General features: G+C 35.7%; 1 protein-coding gene across 1 annotated transcript in view; it reads left to right on the plus strand.

Moving 5' to 3' along the window:
* Nucleotides 1-24,415, plus strand: part of LOC113231738 — a 221,287-nt gene that overhangs the window by 133,857 nt on the left and 63,015 nt on the right. The gene's annotated exons all lie outside the window — the stretch shown is intronic.

The raw sequence follows: 24,415 nt of genomic DNA on the forward strand, positions 1-24,415 counted from the left end.
AAGAACGAAACAAATTTCTGATGAAAATTCTTTTACTATATAACTACACTATTCTGGAGTGCAATAAAGAATATTAAATAAAAATAGAAATGCAGTCTCTGTTTGTGGGAGTCTAATTACATAATGATAAAAAAATAATACCAATCACTTCCTCGTTTATAATCATCATCAAATTATCTGCTAGACACGTGTTCCTAATAACAAGAAAGTTTCAGTCATTGCTAATACGTTAATAAAGACAAAATCGTAAATACAACACGTGGGTCTCGTCACAAAGTTGTCTTTTACCGTTAACGGTTAATAATAAATTAATAAACAAAATTGCACAAAAGAACTATACTGCTGCCTTTCGGTGGGAATTGAACTCAGGAGCTCCTACATGGGAAGTAAGTTCTGTTCTATCTAGGCTATCACTTTGCTGTCCTTTCCTCCTTTACATATGCTAAGTTAAAGTCATCCACAAAACAAATCCCCATAGATACACTTTTGTATAAAATCATTAATTAAATCGATTTTAATAAGGCCGTATTTTCAGTTGCAATTTCAAAGAAACAACTCTAAAGCTAGCAGGGTTACCTGTAATACAGGCAACGATATTAAAAGACACTTATGCTCGCTGAATACAGGTCAGTAGTTTCGTAGCGAAGTCGCAACTGCCTATGTCATTCGGCCGTGACACGAGCCCTTTTGTGTCGCACGAAATGGGACATTCTCACGACACAAACCTGAAATCTAAAGATGGATGTGGCACTTATTAGATTTACACTAGGAAATAAAAATACACTTAGATACGTAGACTGACGTAGACAGGTTTACAAAGAAGCTTAGGTATAATAGCAGTAGAGCTCCTTGTGAAAGAGTTCGTCCAGGAAAGTACAGTCACCTTACCTATTTCTGTCGCCAAGCAGTAATGTCAGCATTACTGTGTTCCGGTTTTGAAGGGTACGTATGAGTCTTGTCAACTTATGTCTCAGGATGACGGGCGCAGTGGCAGTGCCCCTGAGTGGCGTTGCACAGGCGTGTAGCTTACCATCAGGCGTACGACTTCTTCGTCCCATCTTCTTGATATTATACATATAAAAAAATATATATATTGGAAATATTTATTATATGAGCAACATGGTGTCGTCACAGGCAATGTTTCCATAAAATAACAACGAAAACCAATCAATTGAACAAAAAAACAATCATTAATACCTGCTTTGTAATCTCTCCTACATCACTAACAAACAAGTTGCAAATCATGTAAAATAGCACAGCCACAACAAAGTTATCTGGCTGAGAGAAGAGAAAACTCTCATAGGTTTCTCACAGGCGGCGTTACGACAAGGAAGTCGTTTAGACCCAAAAACAAAGCTCCGAGAAATTCACTTTGAAAAATTCTTGATCGGCTAGCCGCTTTTCTAAGAGAGACTCGTTCTATAGCTTTGGTGGGAGAGCGGCTAGCCCCGGTCTGACAAACAGTCACTGGTTCTAATCCAGCCGGACCGAAGGAATTTTTCGTGTTTGTTCAATCGTTGTATAAATAATAACACCAAACCACACTAAAATACTCATTTTCACGAAAAATATATGGCTATCATGGTAGTAAAAATGATATATGATGTTCTATAAAATAAATATAGCCACAATAAACTTCAACATTTTTTTCAATAAAGGACGTCGAAATGCACGTAGAAAACTTTGTAAAACGTTGGAAAAAGATCATTCTTATTCGGCGCGTAAAACAAAAAAAAAATACAAGGTGCTAGTAATGACTTCAAAGAGACACTCCAGTCTTGGTGAGTCATGGGTTTATGGGTCAAACACTAGCTGAAAACTAACGAACGTGTAAGTTTGGTTTTTGACAAATATTTATCATTATTTTGCTATTGTAAATTCACATTATTCGTAATGTGACTTAAGTTTATTGTCATTGTATTGTGTATGCGTACATCATTGCTTAATTTCCATCGACACTCTCGCCGTTGTTATTGTAATTACACATTATTTATAATAATGAATGCATTGCACTTAATTTATTGTCAACGTATTGTGTATTCGTGCACCATAACATAACTATAATTTCCATCTGCACTCTCGTTGTGTCCCATTTCCATCTCTTTGAATCACAAGTCTTAGTCAGCATAGAGTACATCACTTTCACTACATTAACCATCGAGTATAGAACCAGAAATAGAGACGTAATGTCATTTAATCTGTTTGAAAACTATACTGCCAGATCATTACGGTGACAATTGCGCTCTGATTGGCCAGCCCAAATTCGAAACAATTGACGGTGCCGTCAAGTGTTTTACTTCAAAACGACCAGTTTAACTTGAGCTTTGCTATAATGGACGAAAATTGAAAAATTACATAATATTTAATATTTAATTATCGATGAAATGTGATTCTGTTTGTTTTGTAATTAGATGTTTTGCTGTTTGTCCCACACCACCGAATGGAACAGCCCCCCATAGTTAGGATGTTATGTTTATTACAATACATACAGAATATTTTTGGAATATACGGAGACGTGCACACAGGTCAGTTGTTAGCGCTGTACCATTTCAGCTTTCTAATTTGTGATTTCAGTGCAAACGAGAGTTGATATTTAAAGTGATACAAGTCCCATTTTCCTGACAAATGGCCAGGTGTGGATGGCCCTTATTTCGTTCCTATTTCTGGTTATATATTCGGTGAGATTAACCTTTGCTGTGCTCTTCAGGGTATCATATAAGGACTTCTATGTTATAAACCAACTTGGAAAAAGGAGGAGGTTGTCAATTCGACTTTTTTTTTGTGAATATTACGTGATCACTCCGACATTTGTGAACCGATTACGACGTTTCTTTTTTGTTGGAAAGGTTCTCACCTCAGTTCAGCCCCATTTAAATTTGAAAAAAATATTCCACCGCTCTTCGTGGAAAACTAGGTATTGAATCCGGTTTTTAGGATTTAACTTATAACTCTGAGTGACGGGCGCAGTGGCAGTCCCCCTCAGATCTTTGTGGCTTAAAAAAATTTGAGTGGCACTGCATCTGTTATGGACAGGCGTGTCGCTTATCGCCAGGCGCGCGACTTGTACGTCCAGTTACTTCCTTCGTCCTTGCGCAGTCAGGGGATTGAAGTATGTCACCACTTTAAATCAAACCATTTATACACACAGCCCCACCAACTGCAACACCGCTGGGTTGAATGCCTCGCAATAGCATAAACATGTGCTTAGTCGAAGTTAAGTCTCTTCTGATTGCCAATTTGTTGTAACCCATTATGCCGAGCACAAATAAAGTAGGATGGATACATTAATCGGGAGAATGACCGTTTCCTCATGCTCCTACTGGTAGGAACACGAGAACCAATATGTCCTGATGCTCTTCTCTCTCTCTACTAGTAGGACCAATAGGATGTGTCCTCGTGCTCCTACTAATGTACTGTCACCTATAACGGGTATACATCGTATGGTGTATCCCAATTATAGGTGATAGTACTTGTCTAAACTGTATAGTTGACGATAAAGAAAACGAATTTTAGCTACGCTTATTCTGCCTAATATTTTATTATTATAATTTTTTTTATAATATCAAGTGACGGGACGAACAAGTCGTGCGCCTGATGGTAATCTACATGCCTGTCCTTAACAGTTGCAGTGCCACTCAGAGCTTTAAATCGCGAAGTTCTGAGGCGTACTGTCACTGCGCCTGTCGCCCTGAGACATAAGATGACAAGTCCCTTGTGCCTATAATTTCACTAGTACCCTTACCCTTCAAAAGCGGAACACAGTTATGCTGATATTACTGCTTGGCAGCAGAAATAGGTAAGGTGGCCGTACATCCCTGGACGAACTCTGTCACAAGGACCTCTATAGCTACTGAATATTACAATGACAGTAATATTATACACATATTTGTTGGAAAAAATATAAAATAATAATAATAACACAATGTAGCAATGAAATAAATGAAAGTGTAGGGGATAAATATCTAAAGTTAGGGAGTTGTTAAACTGCCTCCTGACACGTAATTTGAGGTATTTGTATTTATGTGGGTCTTATCCTATGGTTCGTAGATTCTGGTGACTACGTATTATTTTCTAAAGGCCCCGAGTACATCAAAATGTACATAATATATGAAGTGATTCTGACCCAGGCAATATTATTCCTATGATCATGTAAATTGATTTGATTACGTAGAATTATAACGAGAATATCGCATTTAAATTAGCGCTATATGTAGCTGTATAACAAATACTGTCGAACTCAAAATTATTGAATTGAGAAAACACGATATGAAAATTAAAAAAAATACTGAATGAAATCTATATATATATATATATATTCTCGTTTATGAATGGATAATTAAATATATTATTAAGAAATAACCACATTATTCGCAATAATATTCATTCAATATTTTTATTTAATTTTAAAATTGTTTTTACTTGATTCCTTAATTTTGAAAACCGACTGTATTTGGCTTCTTTGTATAGGTATGATCATAGTATATGTATCAAGAAAAGAAGTTTAAAAAAAAATGGTTCTACTCTTGTTAATGATCTTTTAGACATAAAAAAGTCTCCTGTACTTGTATCTGTCGTTTATAATTTCATAAACTATATCACTAAAGTCGCTTTTTTACTTCTGAACCAAACTTCGTTGTCTATGGTACTCGCTACTGAACTGAAAAAAAAAAGTTTTGTACACAGAACTAAAAAAAATTTTAATTGTAGTTTGCTGGGTCTTAAAAAGTTAAATATATACACTTACCTACGTATAACAGATTAAAAAATGTTAAAACTACGTAGAATACCTGTGAAAATAATCTGTCGGTATAGGAAAGCTGTCGAGTTTCGAAAGCGGAAATGGATAAATGTTTGTGCTCGCATATGGCGAAGAATGCTTTAGCCGGTTTCGTGAATTTGGGTATGTACATATTGTGAATTCCTATACAAAATTGGGTAGCATATTTAATTTGTTTTTCTTGAGTCACATTTCACGATTACTGCAGCATTTTTATTAACATTGAAAAACAGTTAGAATTTAAAAAACTAAACAGATTTTTGGTTGTTATTGAGTTAGGAAACAGTTTCCCGAGAGAGGTTTACAGATTATACGAACGAAATAAGTCCAGAAGGTTTTTGAACTTAAATGGGAGAGTTGCAAAATTTCCCATACATGTAATTTGGTTCATGTAGTTGACGTATAATCACATGTGGTTTTATTGTAGTATACAAGGGCACTGCCACTAGGCCCGTCACCCTGACGTCACAACCGAAACGCAGTAATGTTCACATTACTGCTTGGCGGCAGAAATAAGTAAAAGCAGAGCTGGTGAAATTTCAGGCGCATGGGACTTGTTAATTTATGACTCAGGGTGACAGGCGCAGAGGCAGTACCGCACAGATCTTTGCGATTCAAAGAGCTGAGTGACACTGCAACTGTTGTGGACAGGCGTGTAGCTTACCATCAGGCGCACAACTTGTTTGTCCCGTCACTTGATATTATAAAAAAATGCTCTACTGCTATTAATATAACACAATTACTGAACGAAGGTGACTAATATTTATAAATATTTAATAATTTTGAAGGTAAACACACAACTTGCATAGTGGTGTAGCGTGCACTTTGCGATTACTGAATGTCTTCACGATTCGTTATGTGAACACTGTAACTCCCTAAGCCATATTCATGCAGATTTTGTTGTGACAGTGCTGCACAGAAATTTATTCATAGCCCTGCTGGGCGCCAGAAAAATCCTTATATTCAACCCCGTATGAATAGTCAAGAGGATACTTTAGTGAATACGCTTCATACAAACGAAATTCACTTTCTGATATTATATAATCACATTCAATGACATCGGGGGTATACGAAATGACTTAAAACTTTTTGGTGAAATTACAAGAACATGGAACTTCTCAACTTATGTTTCAAGGTGACGAGCGCGGTACCAGTGCCTCTCAGACCTTTGCGATTTCAATCTTTGAGTGGCACTGCAACTGCCGTTGACAGGCGCGTCACTTACCACCAGGCGCAGGACTTCTTCGTCCAGTCACTTGGTATAATAAAAAGAACTATTTTCGTGGTTTGCCAGTCAATAATATATAATTTCAAAATATCAAATCGTCGTCTTACTTTCTCAAACTCGTATCTTAAAGCACAAGTTAGTGAAATGTAAAAAATGGATTGTGTATACAAATTTTACCGGCTGAATTTCACATCACATTTCCTTCATATTCACACACTGTCTTTTACCTGTTGTTAAAGTAAAACATCCAATTAACCCGTGATAAGAAATTTAAAATAAATATAAAGTTTTGCCATCTCCTGAGTAATCACTGAAACGAGTTTCAGAAATTTAGGCATCGAAATGTGAAATGACATATGAAATGAATTATATAAGAACTGGAGCTAGTCACTTTTTGCATAAAAACAAGGAAAAATTACTTATATATACAAAGACTGTGTGATTAATACTTTGCCTAACCAAATAAATGGGTGAAAATTTAAAAATAAATAAAAACAAGTCTAACTTTATGATTATTGTTTCATTTCAGTCACTGAGAAAGTTATTGACTATAGATTTCGAAACACCAATAAAAAGGTAGATAATAAATTCCTTATACTAATAAAAATTATCTACAGGACCATATTATTTAAATAAAAATCATGGCACACTGCGCGGCCATTTATCTTATAAGACCGCTTATTATTTAGGTTTATGTAAGTATATTAACCTAAAGTAAAATAGGTAAAAAGAAAAGATATATATGATATATAAGAAATGATATAATGATGTAATAATATTGATTTAGAATTATGTTTCTTTAAAAATATTTTGATTGGCGACTTTTTGCTCTCTGTGTATTCCAGAACAATCTTTAACGTTATATTTTAGAAGTTGTAACGTGTATAACTCGTGATCTCCTTTATGCTGTACCAGTTTCAGAGTTACCAAAGAATAAGTTTGAAACTTTGACACAGTTTATAGAAAAAGTTTTGATCCATCTCCCTAGAGATGTTTTTCGAGGTTTTTTAATGCCGCGCGGTCGTGGTGAAAACTTGCCAGACCAAAATAGCTGTGAGTTTATTTGCATAGACGGTTAAGATATTGTTAATAATTAAAATACACGTATAGCTGTAAGTAGCCACGTGTTGCCCTTTTGTATCAATATATAACAAACTAATACAGTATTTTCATAAAAAAATAGATGAATATTATGATAGTAAAAACATTATATGCAATAAAAATAAATATTACGTGTATAACAGTAAAGTTAGTAAAGCTTCAACATCCAAAAATCAAATTTCTAAACATTCTATGAATATTTTATAATAAATAAAAATAGTTTAACTGCCTCGGTGGCCGAACGGTTACCTTGCCGTAATGCCACGCAGAGGTCCCAAGTTCGATTCCCGGTCCGGAAGACATATGTGTATGGCCTACATTTATTGATCTAGTGGGTGTAATTTGTGGTTGTTTATGTGTGTCCATGGCACCCGCGACACAGGGTTTCCCTAGTGCAGGGCTATGTTGAGTGTGTGCGTTGTTATTATTATGAATCGACTTCAAAAAAGGAGGAGGTTCTCAATTCGACTGTATGTTCTTTTTTTTGTATGTATGTTACGCGATAACTCCGGTATTTGTGAACCGATTTTCATGATTCTTTTTTGTTGGAAAGAGGGTACTTCCATAGTGGTCCCATTTCATTTTGAAGAAAGTCATCCACCTCGAAGGGTGGCTGTTCACGCATGAAGACTCATTTTTACAAATAGAGCGAACTTTAATTTAGGAGTAATTAGTTTAATGGTTGATTTCGCTATTTCTCCAATTCAAGGCGTTTTTCTCTCGATATACTTTGAGTAGTGAGTGTCAAATCCTGTATAGTGGCGAACTAGGGGATATTTCAATAAAACTTAGCAAATAGACGTAATTCCACGTACTTTTGAGGTCGGTTTTTTTAGTACTCTGTACTGAGATTATTAGTTGTAGCTAACGGAAATATGTGTGTGCTAATGACGCATAAACTTTTATTAGTTTCATAAGTGCTACAAAATAAAATATCTTAACAGTGTGTGGAGCTAGCTATACAGGGTTATTTGTAAAATACTGATCACCGTTATACTATCGTCATAAATGACAACTTTTGTTCCATGACTTTTTACAAAACACAATAAATTTACCAAAAATAAACTTTTTAGTTTTTGTTGTACGTATTATCTGACACTTTTTAATTCTGTATTTGGTAGTAAGTTGTTTAGCAACGCTTGCCGCGTGCTTTCTTTTGCTTATGCAGAGAGTTATCACCATAGAGCGATCTATTTAAATATTTTCATTTTTGTATGAAAGCAAAATGTGGTAAATTATTAAAAGTCATGGAACAAAAATTGTTGTAACATATGTAGGAACATATTATAACATATACACGTGTTTAAAGTGTGTACATTCATAGAAACAACTCGTTTAAAGTGTGGGTAGTTATTAAACAGTGGGGAACATTCATGGCCCCTAATAGCTGCATGTGGTTTGCGGCTGCAAAAAGCAATGAGCAATGCTTGAGAACGCGTGAACACGGGCCCGGCGTTAGTATACAAGTTAAAAAATATATATATTTTGTTACAAATTTCTTACAAGTGACAGGACGAACAAGTCCTGAGCCTGGTGTTAAGCGACACGCCTGTCCATAGTAGTTGCAATGCCACTCGAGTTTTAAATCGAAAAGATCTGAGGGACACTGCCTGTGTACCGGTCACTATGAGACATAAGATAACAAGTCCCATGTGCCTGTAATTTCACCAGCACACTTACCCTTCAAAACCGAAACACGGTAATGCTCACATTTCTGCTTGGCGGCAGAAATAGGTAAGGTGACAGTACTTTCCTGGACGAACTGAACGTTATAACTTGGATCTTTTCAAGGCGAGAGTGAATAGGCATTATTTAATCTTCAAGTGTTTTTCAATCAAAGATGTAGGTCAAATGCGCAATATATTTTATAAAAAAAAAAATCTATTTTATATATTTTCTCTCGGCTTTCCGGTTCGGTTTAGAGGTTATCTTCATGTAAATAATTTATTATCTAACTTTTTAATATCTATCTTTTTAGGGGTTTTTCGAAATCTTTAGTCAAAAACATTGCCAGTGACTAATACCCCACTGAAACAAAAAGCCAAGAATAAAAAAGAACTGTAAAAATGACCATGTAATTGAAGTCTTTCTGTTTATTTTTTTAAGCTTTCACCCATTTATTTGGTAGACAATGGTTTTAACATACAGCCTATCTTCATACATTTTTTCCTTATTATGTATATGTATAGAGTAACTGCGGATCTGAGCGCAAGCCTCAAGCGGGACAAAACACCCCTCGTTGGGCCCGCGCCGCCGTCATCACAACCCCGCGCCTTTTCATGTCTCCAGCATTTATTTGCCTAGACCCTCTCCTTTTTTACTTTGGTGTTTTCGCGCTTCGTTTATTTAAGTGTTGCCATTTCTAAAACTGAATTTATTTTTTTGAACTTTATAGCCTTTCTAGGACCATAATGGAGTTCTGAATAAATGTGCCACGTAGAAGAGAATTAATAAATACCTATTTAGTTTTAACCGACTTTAAAGAAGGAGCAGGTTCTCAATTCGACTGTATTTTGTGTGTGTGAATGTTATGCGATTACTCCGACATTTTGTGAACCAATTCATTATTCTTTCTTTGTTTGCAAAAGGGGTACCTCAGTAGTAGTCCTGTTCAAAATTGAAGAAAATTTTCCACCTCTAAGGGTGCCATATTAGTGGATGAATCCGGTGTATTGGATATCACCCTATTTCTGTGAACCTATTTCAATAAAATTTGGCAAATAGATGTAATTCCATAAACTTTTAAGGTAGGTTTTTAAATAAAAAAGTTATAATTATATTGAAGAAAGTTTCATAAATTTCGAACAGGTGGCGCTGACGGCAAAAAAGCTGTTTGAACCCGATACAAAGATCTGCCACAAACACATAGAGTAATTCGTAAGATCTGCTGACTCGGTCTGTATCAAGTGATACAGTAAGTAAGTACGTCCGACCGTAAGAGCGGTAACCCCGATGCGACAACAGACGCTGGTTCGAGGCCAGTCAAATTGAAGGAATTTCTTTGTATTAACAAAATAAATACCTATTTATTTGTATAATCTCTGGTTAGTAGAATGCTAGTAGAATTTATAGTAGCGTTAGAGCTCCTTGTGAAAGACTTCATGTGAATATTACCGCGGTCCGGTTTTCAAGGGTAACGATGCAAATTACAGGCACATGGGAATTGTCAATCAGATCTTTACGATTTAAAGCTCTGAGTGGCACTGCAACTATGGACAGGCGTGTCGCTTGCAGGCGTACGATCAAGCCGTCCCGTCACTTGGTGTCGTTAAAAAAAATGTTTTTTCTTTTTACTTAGAAAATTGTGGCAGGCGCCTTATCCAAATGGTCTACAAATGAAGATGTTAATAAATGAGTACAAAGCAAGCGATTATTTGTCAATTTATCACAACCAAAAGCTCTGATTACAGTCAGTGTTCATTTCAAAGCCGGGACGGACAACAAAATCCATTTGATGGGAGAGACCCGTCCGCTCGGGGCTAAGTCGAGATTAATCCGTGGGACAGACAAACAGACGACGACGGACGAATTAAAGTAAAACGACACCGAGCTATCGTGGGGAGCTCCATCACTTCGGCTCTTGCTAGTATGCCAACGAGGCAAACCTTGTTACAGCTTCAGACAGTAGGATTACTTTATTGAAAATGCTAAGTAATTTTGACTCCACAAACAATCTGTCTTGGTTCTAGTTAAATATCCAAGAAGCTTTTTTAAACTTTTTGCACTTATAGTTTTGTAAAATTTTAGTTGATTATGGTTGAGATTTTAAATAGTTATAATATGTCAGACAACCATATCAATTGCCTGGTCTCAAACGGAATTCACTCTGGAGCACTGTGGAAAAAGTTAATTTCCCAATTTGGTCCTACCGGGCTATCGCACCCGGGACCTCCTCATCTAAGGATAACGCCCGCAGTATAAGCCGTTGGGCCTCTGCGGCGTTCACATTACGAATTAAATTTTTACTTCAACTAAGAAAACATTGGCGAGCTAACTGAGTATTTTGTAATCTAAACAATAAATGATCAAGTAAGTTTTTTACAATCTGAGTCAATGCCACTGTATAACCTTCCAAGTACACTTTGAGTATAGTACAAAATAAGTGCTCGTCGTCGAACCTGGAATAAAACCTCGAAAGTATTCAAGGTGAAAGATAGTTAAAGACGTCTCAATTGTGTAGAGTCATCCAATCTAGTGTATGGGCCCCTGGTGTCCTGTCGCCGTCTCAGAGTTCACTGTGGCTTGCGACTGCCGCCGGGGATCGACTTTGACCGTAGTGTTTTTACCTTTTTTATCGACTTCTCGATATGCGTATCTCAAGAACTATTTATAACTGAAATGCAATATACGAGTACGTGTGTATTTAAAATAATGAATTTGATTTATATCAAAAACTGTAGGGCTAGTACGATAAGGCGCGACAGGCGCGACAGGCGCGACTGGCGCGAGAGCGACATAAAGCGCGACATACTGCTATACTCTCATAGATTATAGCAATTATCTCGCGCTTCTATGTCGCTCTCGCGCAATTCGCGCAAGCAATCGTGCAAGCCCTATTGAGAGGCTTAGAATTGATAAGACAAATCTTTTTAGATAGTCAATAGCACGCTGAGCACTTTAAATATTGTACCGTCTTATCGTAAGTGACATAGAGTTGAATCTTATTTTTAAGTGTGCTGTGTATAAACTACATATATACTATGTATAATCTACGTATAATCTAGACTAATTTTTAGGGTGAATAACCTATTTACCTATTGTCATGACAGACAATTTTTCATACTAATATATTATAAGATTTTTGAAATTAGTTCTAAGCAAAACAAAACCTTACAACTATTATAAGATAGTATAATAATGCGTGAAAAATTCCATAGCTTTAAGCCAATCCTTACGACAAAGTACAACTTTAGGTACCATCGTTGCGTAACCGCCGGAACGAAATTTGTCGGTTTGTCTTCTTAATAGCTATTTAAATTGGATCTTTATTTAGAGATACTAAATACGCCTTTTAGAATCTTCTTTCTTTACTTTGAATTTGAATACAAATGAATTTGGGAAATACCAATGGCCCAGTCGGCAACGAAAGCCTAGAAGAGAAATAATTTTAATTTTCAAACGTATATTTTTTATTAAGACGTACTCTATTTTATATCTGACAGATGTTCTTTGGGTAAATTTCCTTTATTTTTTTCTATTCTCTAAGGGGTAAATGTGGTATTGTTAAGTGAAGCATTCGTAAAAAAAACTTTTTATTCGTAGTCTTTACCGTCTCAAATTATTATTTATTCGTCTGAAGCGTTAAATATTACAATGAAAACAAAATAGTAGCGAAGAGAGCTTCAAGAACTAATACTAATACATACAAATTTCTTAGGCCTTTGTTAGACATTGGAAATGAAACTTTTTTCAGATCTAAATCGCGGAGACCATGTCAGCCAGCCGTGCTTGTCTTCTAATAATGGACTGTAGTATGTCTGGTCTTGATACAAACACAATTTTACTGAGAGAAACTTTAATGATTCCGCATTGACAAAATTAATAATAATAATAACGTCAACACTCATAGCCCCGCACTAGGGAAACCCTGTATCGCGGGTGCCATTGACACGCACATAGACAGCCACAAATTACACCCAAACTCACGAGAGAAATAAATGTAGGCCGTACACATATTTATCCCGCCTGGGAATCGAACCCAAGATCTCTGCGTGGCGGTCCAGCATGGTAACCGAACAACCACGGAGGTAGTTATTTAATTAGTTTACAGACAAAAAATCATAGATTATAAAAAAAAAAATTTAACCAAATACTGCGACCACGAAACGTAGGATTGTTTGTAAAAACACATATGTATATACGTGATTTAGTTCCGTAGTTTTATTCCCAAAATTAATAACGAATTAGTCAAAATACCGAAATACTTTTTAACAGTCAACATGGAAATTATTAGATTGAGTATAACTAAACATAATGAAGAGGATGTTGTATTAACTATGGTACATTGTTGTAGCAATTAATTAAATGACTACGCAATAAAGGTAGGTTGTAACACTCATAAAATGTTAGTTGTTAATCAATAACATTAGCTATAAACCGATAAGCTCATTGCTGTTTGAGGATCATAAAAACGTAATGAGGTTCAGGGTGTTTTGCGTCATCGTAGTGGTTGTAGATTGCTTGTAGATAAACAGATGAAGTACAGACAAATAGAGAAATTATTTCTACTCTTTTTTTATGATCAATTTAAAATCAAGTAACAGGATGAAAAAATCGTGCACCTGGTAGTAATCAACAAACCGTTCATAACAATCGCAGTGCCGTTCAGAGCTTAAGGGAGTCACCACACTTATTAACGCAGAATCGCATTAAGCCGGTCAGAAAAAGCTTTATGTCGATGAACGTAAGAGCGAAAAAGACGTTGTGCATTGGCATCCTGGGGGCCTACCACAACCTCTTACAACAATATTACTTTAACCTTACATTGACTTTTCGTACCATAACGCGCTTAATGTAAGCTTATTGTAATGTTAAAACTATGATGTTTTATTGTCAGCTTTGTGACTATTCATTCACTCAGTTCATATTATGACGCGGCTTTAACATTAAAGTAATATTGCTCTTATGTCAAATTTAGCAATCATAAAATAGTTACACGGATGCAATGGAAACAATATTATTTTCAGTTTTATTGTCTTAATATTGATTTGTAGCGATTAAATGTTAAGTAGAATTTATTAATTTACATATATCTCTACAATATTTCGCACCCTCATGGAAGAATTTAACGTTTCTTCTCCAATACTTGTAACTCTATCTACAACACTTGTTGATAGAGTTACAAAAATTGCAGAAGATATGGGTTATATTTTTCTGTATCTAATGAAGCAATAAATATGTTTTACGTAACTCTGCTTATGCCATTCTTGCATGAGGGGTGCGATTTGTTTGTTTTTTATTTAATAGCACAGAAAATAATACGCCATGTTTATTTCGTAAAATTATTACAGCGCTATTCATATGCTCCTTGGCGAAACTAACAGCTGACACTAGACTATAATTCCGAATTCACAACGTGACTATTAAGACTCAGCGTTTTTTATATATTTTTCTTCATGAAAATGCGGAAAAATTATTCAAAATAACGTGATTTTTATAGATTTTATTATTACATACTTTTCTTTTTTTAACAGTCAAAATTATCTGAATGTAAATAGTATTAAGTACTTAAACATTGCACTACGATAAGACGATTCGGAACATCAAAAAAGAAAGTGATGGTACTATATAGTTCACATAGTGTTATCTCTTTCCTATTTCTAGTAAGGAATAGACAATATTGGGAAATCATTCGTTCTTTCAAATCACTTTTCCTATAATACATTACTTAATTGACAGGTTCGTCATGGTACGAATATGAGTAATATTATAATAAGCTTACTTTAATCTTACAATGAAATAAAATTGTTTTTGGAAAGGTAATGGTAGGCCCCCTGATTTTGATTCAAACCGGAATCGATCCGTTCGGGTAGTCTCGAAATCAGATGGGTTTCTGAACGAGAAGATGAACCTGATTCCCACTATATCTTTCTAATTTGTGAGTTAAATCAACTATTGTTCCGACTAGAAATGTCAAAAGTTTCCGATCGGCCACTTGTGAATCGCAATTATGCGCCTCGACTCAGAAATGACGCAGTTTCCGATCGGGAGAGGCAATCAAAATCAAGCTGTAGTTCGTACGAACGCGGCTTGCGGTTCCGATCGCGTCCGCACGCATGCCGACGACGACTGATCCTGGCCGTGTATCTACTCTCGTTCTCCGTCCGACATCTGTCCGATGCAATTACTGTCAAATATTAATTTATATTATAATACTTGACCAAATTTAGAGACGCATTGTACTTTAACTTGGTCGAGTATTACTTATTTGACAGCAATTGTTTCGGACGCATGCGATGGATGTTAACAGCGAATTGGCTTAATGCGACAAGTATGATTAAACACGATCGCAACAAGACGAATTCGCATTAATAAGTTTGATGATTCCCTAAATCGCAAAGATCTGAGGAGCACTGCCACTGCGCTCATCACTTTGAGGCATAAGTCGAAAAGTTCCATTTGCCTGTAATTTCACCAGCATCCTTTCACTTCAAAGCCGAAAAGCAGGAATGCTCACATTACTGCTTGGCGGCGAATTAGGTAAGGTGGCAGTACTTCCCGGGACGAACGCTTTCACAAGGAGTTCTACTGATATTACAATGACTTCTATACTTTTGTGATTATGATCAAGGCTCAATTTACATTACTACGGAACGGAATGGAAGCGAATTTTGTTACGACTTGTACATAGTAAATGAGCTTTGTATCAATTGTGTAACGCACGAACTAGATACCATGCGGTAGCTGTAGGAACTCCCGAGAGTGCGCGAGAATTTTCTGGAAGGCGCGTGATATGTTTCTTGGCTCGTATCTAGTTTGTACGTTACACAATTGACTTAATGTTCATTACATTATGGTTATCAAAATTCTCCTACATTACGTCCCGAGGCAATGTAAATTAAGCCTTAGAACGGCTGAAACGCAATATTACTCTGTGAATCTGTTGATAAACAAGTCAAGGTAAACTTATTATGTATATTTCTTAAAGAAAACTTAAATCCGTATACTGTGGGAAAATGTCCAATTTAGCAGGATCTACTTTGATGCAAAGAAGAACTTTGCCAACTTACCTAATTCTGACGTCATGCAGTAATGTGAGCATTTTAATGCGTTCTGGTTTTGAAAAGTAAGAGTCGTTAACTTATGTCTCAGGGTGACGGGCTCAGTGGCAGTGCCCCTCATATCTTTGCGATTTAAAGCTCTGAGTGGCACTGCAAGTGCTATGGACAGGCGTGTTGCTTACCACCAGGCACATGACTCGTTCATTCCATCACTTGCTATCATAAACAAAGCTTTTTATGTAATTTAGTACGCATATAACTTTATTTATTGATAACATCCCAAATAGAACTCTAGTGAAAACGACATGATAATTTCAGAAATATGCCTCTATAGTTTCAAATTCAAATAATCCAACTAACAATAAAGCAATAAAATAATCAGTTTAATATCAGGAAAACGGTCACACGCCAAAAGTGTGGGCGAAAGAGCAAACGGCATAAGTTTGATTAGATTTTTGGCTGCTTACACGAACCACCCCAATTAATTGCCACGCTGATGTCACGTGTGTCAACCACTGATAATATTATGTCGCTGTAACTACGTCAAAGCGTTTAATTTCTGTGAAAAACCCACTCTATTTTACAAATTGGATGGATTATTCAAATAACGTCCGTAAATCGCGTGTCAGTTATGTAATTATAAATTAAGTTACGTAAATGTTACTTAATTATTTCACTGTTTAACACATGTTTAACATTTCTGATTAATTAAATCGCGAAAGGATTCTTTGAAGTGATTACACGTAGATATTATATAATAATAGTTTTTTATTTAAGACAACATAGGTCCACTGGTTAGTTTTACAGAAACCTTAGGCACTATGTTAGTTTATAAATAAATCAATATTTATAAATGTAACAAAATAAAATACAATCAAAATTAAAATTAAAATTAATAATTGAATAATATAAAATTGAAAAAATTTAACTTTAAAAACTAAAAATTGAAATAAAATTACAAAAACATTTTTAAATGGAAATATTATAAAGAAAAATAAACATTAAAATGGAGTAAAAGAAAATAAAATAAAATAAAAATTGCCCGAGCTTGATCTACATTTTGATTTAATTTAAAATATTTGACCCGCTCCCCTCAACTTTTTCCAGAGAAGGTCATAATGCTTAAGATCCAATGCTTTCAAGGAAGCATGCGTACACTGGGGTTCCCCTGCAAGAATAATATTGCACAGTGCTTAAGACACAAGATGGCGCTCTAGGTAGACAAATTAGGCCGAAACCCAAGTTGAGCATCATGTAGGTTGATAAATTGATCCAAACTAATGTCCAGCTGACCGTCCAACACCTATCATAATCATCATCACGGCTATCACCGTTGCCAATGAGACCGTTCTATAATTACGCAAGTCCGAAATATCGCCTGTTTTATTCTTTCTATTTTGTTTTTATTATATGTTATAATAATATACATTTTAATTGCGTCCGTGGCCGAACGGTTACTATGCCACGCAGAGGCTCCAGGTTCAAGTCCCAGGCCGGGAGAAATATTTGTATGGCCTATATTTATTTCTCTCGTGAGTTTGGGTGTAATTTGTGGTTGTCTATGTGTGTGTCCATGGCGCCCGCGACACAGGGTTTCCATAGTGCGGGGCTATGTTGAGTGTGCGCGTTATGTTATTATTATTTAAACTGAATATTGTTTAAAGAATTTACACACAATATTTTGTCAAAATCGCAACTTTTATTATATATTTGTAAAATTATTCCTGTAGCAAGTGTGCTCTCTTTGTCATAACTAATGCATTTCGGGAACTTTCGAGGTATATATAAGTATTATTTTTTGCTAATAAAAGTATCTTATATGCTGATTTTGCACAAGAAAACAAACTAAATAAGATAAAAAAAAAACCGATTAGAGGGGTTTGTAGGTCTCGTGTTCCTGGTCCCAGATATATTAAAAAATCAATTTCACTAAAAATATCGATTGCGTCAGTTATGACTAGGAGGGCCAAATGTTCAAAAATGCCATTTGAAAATCGACTTTGTCTGAATTTCAGTGTATAGTATAACAATATCTATCGTTAATAAGGTCCTCGATTCTCAGAACAACTACTCACAAACCTGGAAAGTGTTACAAACGACGAATGTTTTATAGTCGACTTGTAAAAACTACTTTTATTGAATAATGAATGCTACTAAAAATGGAAATAAATTAATTTGCTACTTCGTGAATGCATTCGAGGTTAAATCGTGTGGAATAGCTATGCTTGTGTTGAATTTTTTTATGCGGTATTTTTTTTTCTTAAATAAAAGTAATTCAACACGATCGTATCTATTTTGTATGATTTAACCTCCACCAGGTTCGCGGAGCAGCAAATTAATTTACTTCCATCTTTATTATCATGGAGTTCCGCAAAGTAACGCCTGAATCAAAATTAAATAATATGAATATAAATAATAATACCATAGCAAAATCATTGGAACTGTCTGATGGTACTACGGTAAAGAAAGGATCTAAAATATAATCTGAATGAATTACGTAATGAATTCTACAGTATAGAGGAATTTCTTTCAATTAAATTGTAATTTTATTTTTATTTTACGTCGTTGTATTTCCAGAATAATTTGTATTTATTTATGTCTTTTAGTTATGCTATTTTATTTTATATTCATTATTATATATTTTATTGACATATTAATCTGTAATATTGTGACATTGATAACATAAAATAAATGATTCTATTATATTGAATAAGTATGAAAATACGTTCATATGAAACCTATAGAAAGCAGACAAAGGACATTACATTCGCGATAAGCGATCCAATACTCTTCTTGCGATAATGTCGTTTGCAGTTCACCCCCGTACCATGTTCACAAACTACACTCCTTTCTATACTAGTTTCCTATACTAACCCATGTGATGCGGCGTCCTATAAACTCGCCTGGTCCTATCGGATCTTAGTTTCAAACTTACGAGTATGCCGTCCTAGATGTTATCGTCCTAAAATAGGGTTACTGTAGAACTCTGAACTTTACGAAAGAAGTTTTTAAGAAAGTTATGGGGTATGGTCACGATACCGTAAGTTTTTACTACAATAATTATAAATGTAATTCAATCTCAATTTCCTCATAGCGTTTTAAAAAACTGTATTTGACTTATTTAGCTAAATATTAGCCGGAGTTATTTCTGTAAAATATTCACATATTTTGGTAATAATCAATGAAATCAATGCCGCGTCGCAATTCATTATTCAAAGCGATAGCAAATGAGTAAAGGAAACATTTTAAATTTAGAAGTCTAAAAAGTTTCTTTTAATCATTTTCTAATCTTCCACTAAAACATTTCATTTCATTTCATTTCCAAATGGCTAGAATTTTAACTCCTAATTGAGTAAACTAAACTTTTCCGCTTATAATATATATTATAAAGCTTGATCTTTCCGCTTATTATATCCTAAAGTTACACTAAAGCGTTCAGACAAAAATCAAATACTTTTGCAGAGTACATAGGACGTGTTACAAGCAGTGTAATACTATACTACTGTGCAGCAGACAGGGGAGATGGCTCTAGACATCTTGCGCGGCTTGCCGGAATACAATGCCTTCGCTTCAATAGCCATGATTGCTGCACAGCCTATAAATACTTGCGCACTGTAACTTAGATAGATCTTCATCTATTGGGTACCCTTACAATACTTTCGGATAAAGGAAATTACATATTTGGTTTTTTTATACCCGAGAGTAGCTCAAGTTTGTTCACAGTCTCACCTGAAGAAGATATGACCAAGGAATGCAGACGTTCTTCTGTAAGATATACGTGTTTGTACGACTTTCATGACATTCAAGTTTTTTTGTTGGAGATTGACAAAATCAAGTAAAGAGTCGCACTCTTTACCCCTTGACGTGGAAGCAAAACGTTTTGTGCAATTGGGACACACATCTAATGATAATAATAATTAAATAAATAACGCACCCACTCAACATAGCCCCGCACTAGGGAAACTCTGTGTCGCGGGCGCCATGGACACACACATAGACAACTGCAAATTATACCCAAACTCACGAGAGAAATAATTGTAGGCCATACAAATATTTCTCCCGGCCCGGGAATCGAACTTGGGACCTCTGCGTGGCAGTCCGGCATGGTAACCGTTCGGCCACGGAGGCGGTTAATGATATTAAGGTACACCTCGCTTTTCTGGTTTGATCGGTATTGGTACAGACCGAGTGGAATTAAATCATGCAATTCCTACTCCCCAAAAGGAATTGTATAAAATTTAGAAAGGATCAGTTTATTCGATAACGGTGTTCAAGGCTTTGGCGATCTCAAATGACGGCAGGTAGGTACTGTCGAATGGAAATAATACTGCTTTACTAAACTAACAAACATGCTTTTTCTAGTTATTGTAGTTGAACTTATAAACAAATGCAAAACAGTTTTGATCCCACTTACATTATCACAATTAGTTAACATTTAATAAATAACTAAAAAAATTTTAACTTGGTGTCAATTGCACCAGACGAATTCGAAATTGCGGCGTAATTGTCAAAGTTCTCTACTGTGGCCTGTGGTTACAGCCACTTGAACGAACGTGCGCGCAAACCGCATGAGGTTTAATTTGTGAATTACGTACAGTTATTTCTATAAGAACTCGACGTATATTCTCCTTTATGAGTTTATCATTTTCTGATTTTTCGTTGAATAATTATAGGCTAATGAATGCAAGATATTTTTAGGTATCTATGGGTGAAAAGGCTTGGAAAATAATTCCTTATTATATAAGAAAACCTGCCCTCCTTATCGGGGTATACATAAGTCATTTTGCTTTAACCCGTTGATGGGCTGTAACAGCGTTTACCGTAAAACTAAATATTAGAATAAGATAGTACGGGGTAACCCAATTTCGCTATATGGATCTCAAAAATCCAACTACTGGCTTTACAGTACGATTTCCAGGTGCTTGATGTGTAGTTGCCGCCTGTTACTTTTACATAGGGTAGTACCAACAACGTACTGACAAAATTCAATGATTTACATATAGTGAACGTTTTATATTGAATCAATATAAGCACTACGGTAAAAAAAGCACTGAAATTATTGTGTGCGGTACTCTTAAAGTACTATCCATGAAAGGATTAAAGTACCTTAGTTAATGTATATCTGAAAACATAAGCTTGTATAAGTACAGTCAGTCGCTTTGTGTAGTCAATGTCGAAGCTTAATTAAACAAGTTGAGTAGCAGTAGAGGTCCTTGTAAAAAAGTTCATCCAGGGTAGTACTGCCACCTTAGCTATTTCTGCCGCCAAGCAGTAATGTCTGCATTACTGTGTCCCGGTTTTTAAGGGTAAGGCTGGTGAAATTACAGGCACATGGGACTTGTTAACTTAAGTCTCAGGGCGACGGGCGCAGTGGCAGTGCCCCTCAGATCTTTGCGATTTAAAGCTCTGAGTGACACTGCAACTGTTAAGGATATACGTGTAGCTTACCATCAGGCGCACGACTTGTTCGTCCCATCACTTAATATTATAAAAAAAACTTAGTGCATAGAACAATACCGATTCGTCGAGCTTTAAAACATCGAATTCCAAGCAATAACTCTATAAATTGATATTATTCTTCAGAAACCAGAACTTCGTATTTACTTACAATGCTTTTATAAAACAATCCAAACGCCAGGTGGCTCGGAAAGGCGGAGAGTTTTAATTCAAAAGACATCAAGGAAAATAAAACTTATTTTATTAGCAAGTCCGATATTTCAACCATAACTTGCGAGGAGTGTTAAAAGTGGGACAACTTGGGTAAGCTAGGCCGGCATTGAGCCAACCGGCATAAGCGGCACAAAAAGATCGAGTTTCCGTCTGTGCTCCAGAGTTCAGCGTAAATCAAATCTTGACGTTACGTTTTTACGTTGTTACGTTTGTATTACCGTTTTTATGATGCGCTCACCAATTGAAAACTAAATATTGCTTTCAAGTCAACATAAAATTTTATAATTAAACTAAGTTTGTAAACTAGAGATAACTAGAGATGACTTTTGTTTTAATGACGTGAAGTGATGGGACGAACAATTAAGTCGCGCGCCTGATGGTAAGCAACACACCTGTCTATAATAGTTGCAGTGCCACTCAGAGCTTTAAAATACAAAGATTTGAGGGGCACAGCTGCCACTGCGCCCGTCACCCTGAGACATAAGTTGACAAGTCCCATGTGCCTATAATTTCATACGCACCTTTAATTACACAACATCCTTCACAAGGAGCTTTAGTGCTACAACTGCTACTGCTACATAATCAAGACTTCTGTGGTAAGTAAGTAATGAGTACGATAAATTATGAAGCTAGTGTGGGAAATGTCTTTGTGAAAACAGCCTTGGTTGGTTTATTTTATATCTGTGTAGTCAAATAGGCATTGTATCGTATTTACCCGGAGCAAGGAAAGTTTGTGTCGACAAATAGATAGCTATACATAACAGTGGCTTGATGGCCCCGCGCCCGATGGATCTCCGATATCGGTGCCGATTGACGACGCCCGGAACGATTGCACCGTGAGTGTTTTATACACAAAAACTTGGCATTTGAAACACAATGCTTACTCTCAAGAGCTTGCGAAAACGCCGCTGCGACAAACCAGTAATGTAGATACTGTAGTTCCCTTCCTACAGAATTTCAGTGACGCTTTTTCGCGACAGAATTGTGAACAGGACATTTGAACGAGGGGCTCTCCCGGCTTATCGCGTTTTTCGACAAATACCGAATGAAATAGGAAAATACTTTTCTCGAGAACTGAACGATTTGTCTCTTAACTCTGCTTTGTATTAGCCTTCGTTTGTAAGTTGATTTTCAATCAGAAGACCCATTTATTAAACTCCGCTCGCTCGCTGACAGCGATCTTGGGGAGAGAAACACAAAGAAAAAGGGCATTTAATGATCGCTAACAATGAAGTAAAAGGATACAAAAGTGACGCTGCAGAAGCAAGGAATGTGCTCCGGAACCGATGAAATGATGTTTGCAGAAGAGCTTGGAATCAAACACAGACGTTAGACATGTAGTCAGGAATTGCAGCTCAGACTTTTCTTTGCACTTGCGCATTTTGTCGTTGACAAACCGAGGAAAAATATTTCTCATTCTCTATGTCTATGTAACAATGTACATAATAATAATAATAATAATCTTTATTGAGTTAATACAATTGCATGTTATCTTAAAATTACGTGACGTTATTACACAAGGAACATATTAAGATAAAGTGAACTTTAGCTAATTTTAAATAAAACTGTATGACAGACGCTACGTCTTCCTACGGATGTAGTTACAAACATTATAATGCCAAACATTATACACGATTAAAGAGTACAAGCAAAAGTATGACAAGGAAATAAGAAAAACAATTTTTAAATTATGTGTGGTGTGTGAAAGTGTGTGTGTTTGTGTGAGTGTGTTTGTGTTCTGTGTGTGTACCTGGATGAGCCCTACGATATAAATCTTGGATTCTGTTCATATAAGAACTATTTACGTACATACAAATATGTAATATAAACGTAAAATTTTTATCATGTCTTATTAAGTAAGTCCTCCGTTTCAACGAAGCTGAGTTTCTACAACCAGTCCTTTATGTTAGTTTAAGTTCTCTTAATGGGAAGGTGTAAATATCTAGAATCTTGTTTACTTTATTATATAAGGAGGAACTGCGGACACAGTACCGTCCGTCTACCCGCAAGAGAAGTTTTATGAGGGACAGGTGGACATACCCTATACTTCGTGCGCTGGTTTGTTAACATATTTGTCTATATATAGAAAACAATTCTGAAAACTTTTCATGTGAATATTAAACAGTAATTTAATATCGGGCTTTGAAAATTCAAAAAAGTCTGAGATTTCGTGGTGTATTGTTTACAGTTTTTTGAATATTTCCATAAATTTTCAGTTTAATTAGGGCATTGATTGCGGGTGAATAAAACATGAGGGCGTCACCAAAATGTGTCCCAAGTTGGACTGTTGTGGCTCCATTTATATGTTAACGAGTGTTTGGTGGCTCCGTGGCCACCGCACCTACCATCAGGGGGATTCATTACTGAAAATATTGAGGCCCAAATATTTAATTAATTTGGGTCACCCTCGAGATACCCATCTCTTGTTTCATCTTCTCGTTTTTCACCGAACGTTACATCGCAAGTCTATTGTGACAGTCTTTGTTTAATAAACAAAAACATTAATTTAGATCAGGGTTCCAAATTATAAAGAAATTTTTGTAGAGGTATATCTTGATAATTTCAAAAAATTATCCATGACGATGTATAGTTTTGTCTCGTAGACTAAAAATGACAAACAATGAGAAAACGAAATAAATAAAAGTTATTTATTAATAGGGAAAACAATTTTAGTGGCTATTTTTAACCGACTTCAAAAAAGGAGGAGGTTCTCAATTCGTCTGTAAGTTTTTTTTTGTATTTATGTTACGCGATAACTCCGGTATTTGTGAACCGATTTTTATAATTCTTTTTTGTTGGAAAGGGGGTACTTTCATAGTGGTCCCATTTCATTTTGAAGAAAATCATTCACTTCCAAAATCATCCACTGGCTGTTAACGCATGAAGCTTCATTTTCATAAATTTAGGAGCCTAACATTA

The sequence above is a fragment of the Hyposmocoma kahamanoa genome, unplaced genomic scaffold (assembly GCF_003589595.1).
Source record: "Hyposmocoma kahamanoa isolate Upper Pololo Valley unplaced genomic scaffold, ASM358959v1 66, whole genome shotgun sequence".
NCBI lineage: Eukaryota > Metazoa > Arthropoda > Insecta > Lepidoptera > Cosmopterigidae > Hyposmocoma > Hyposmocoma kahamanoa.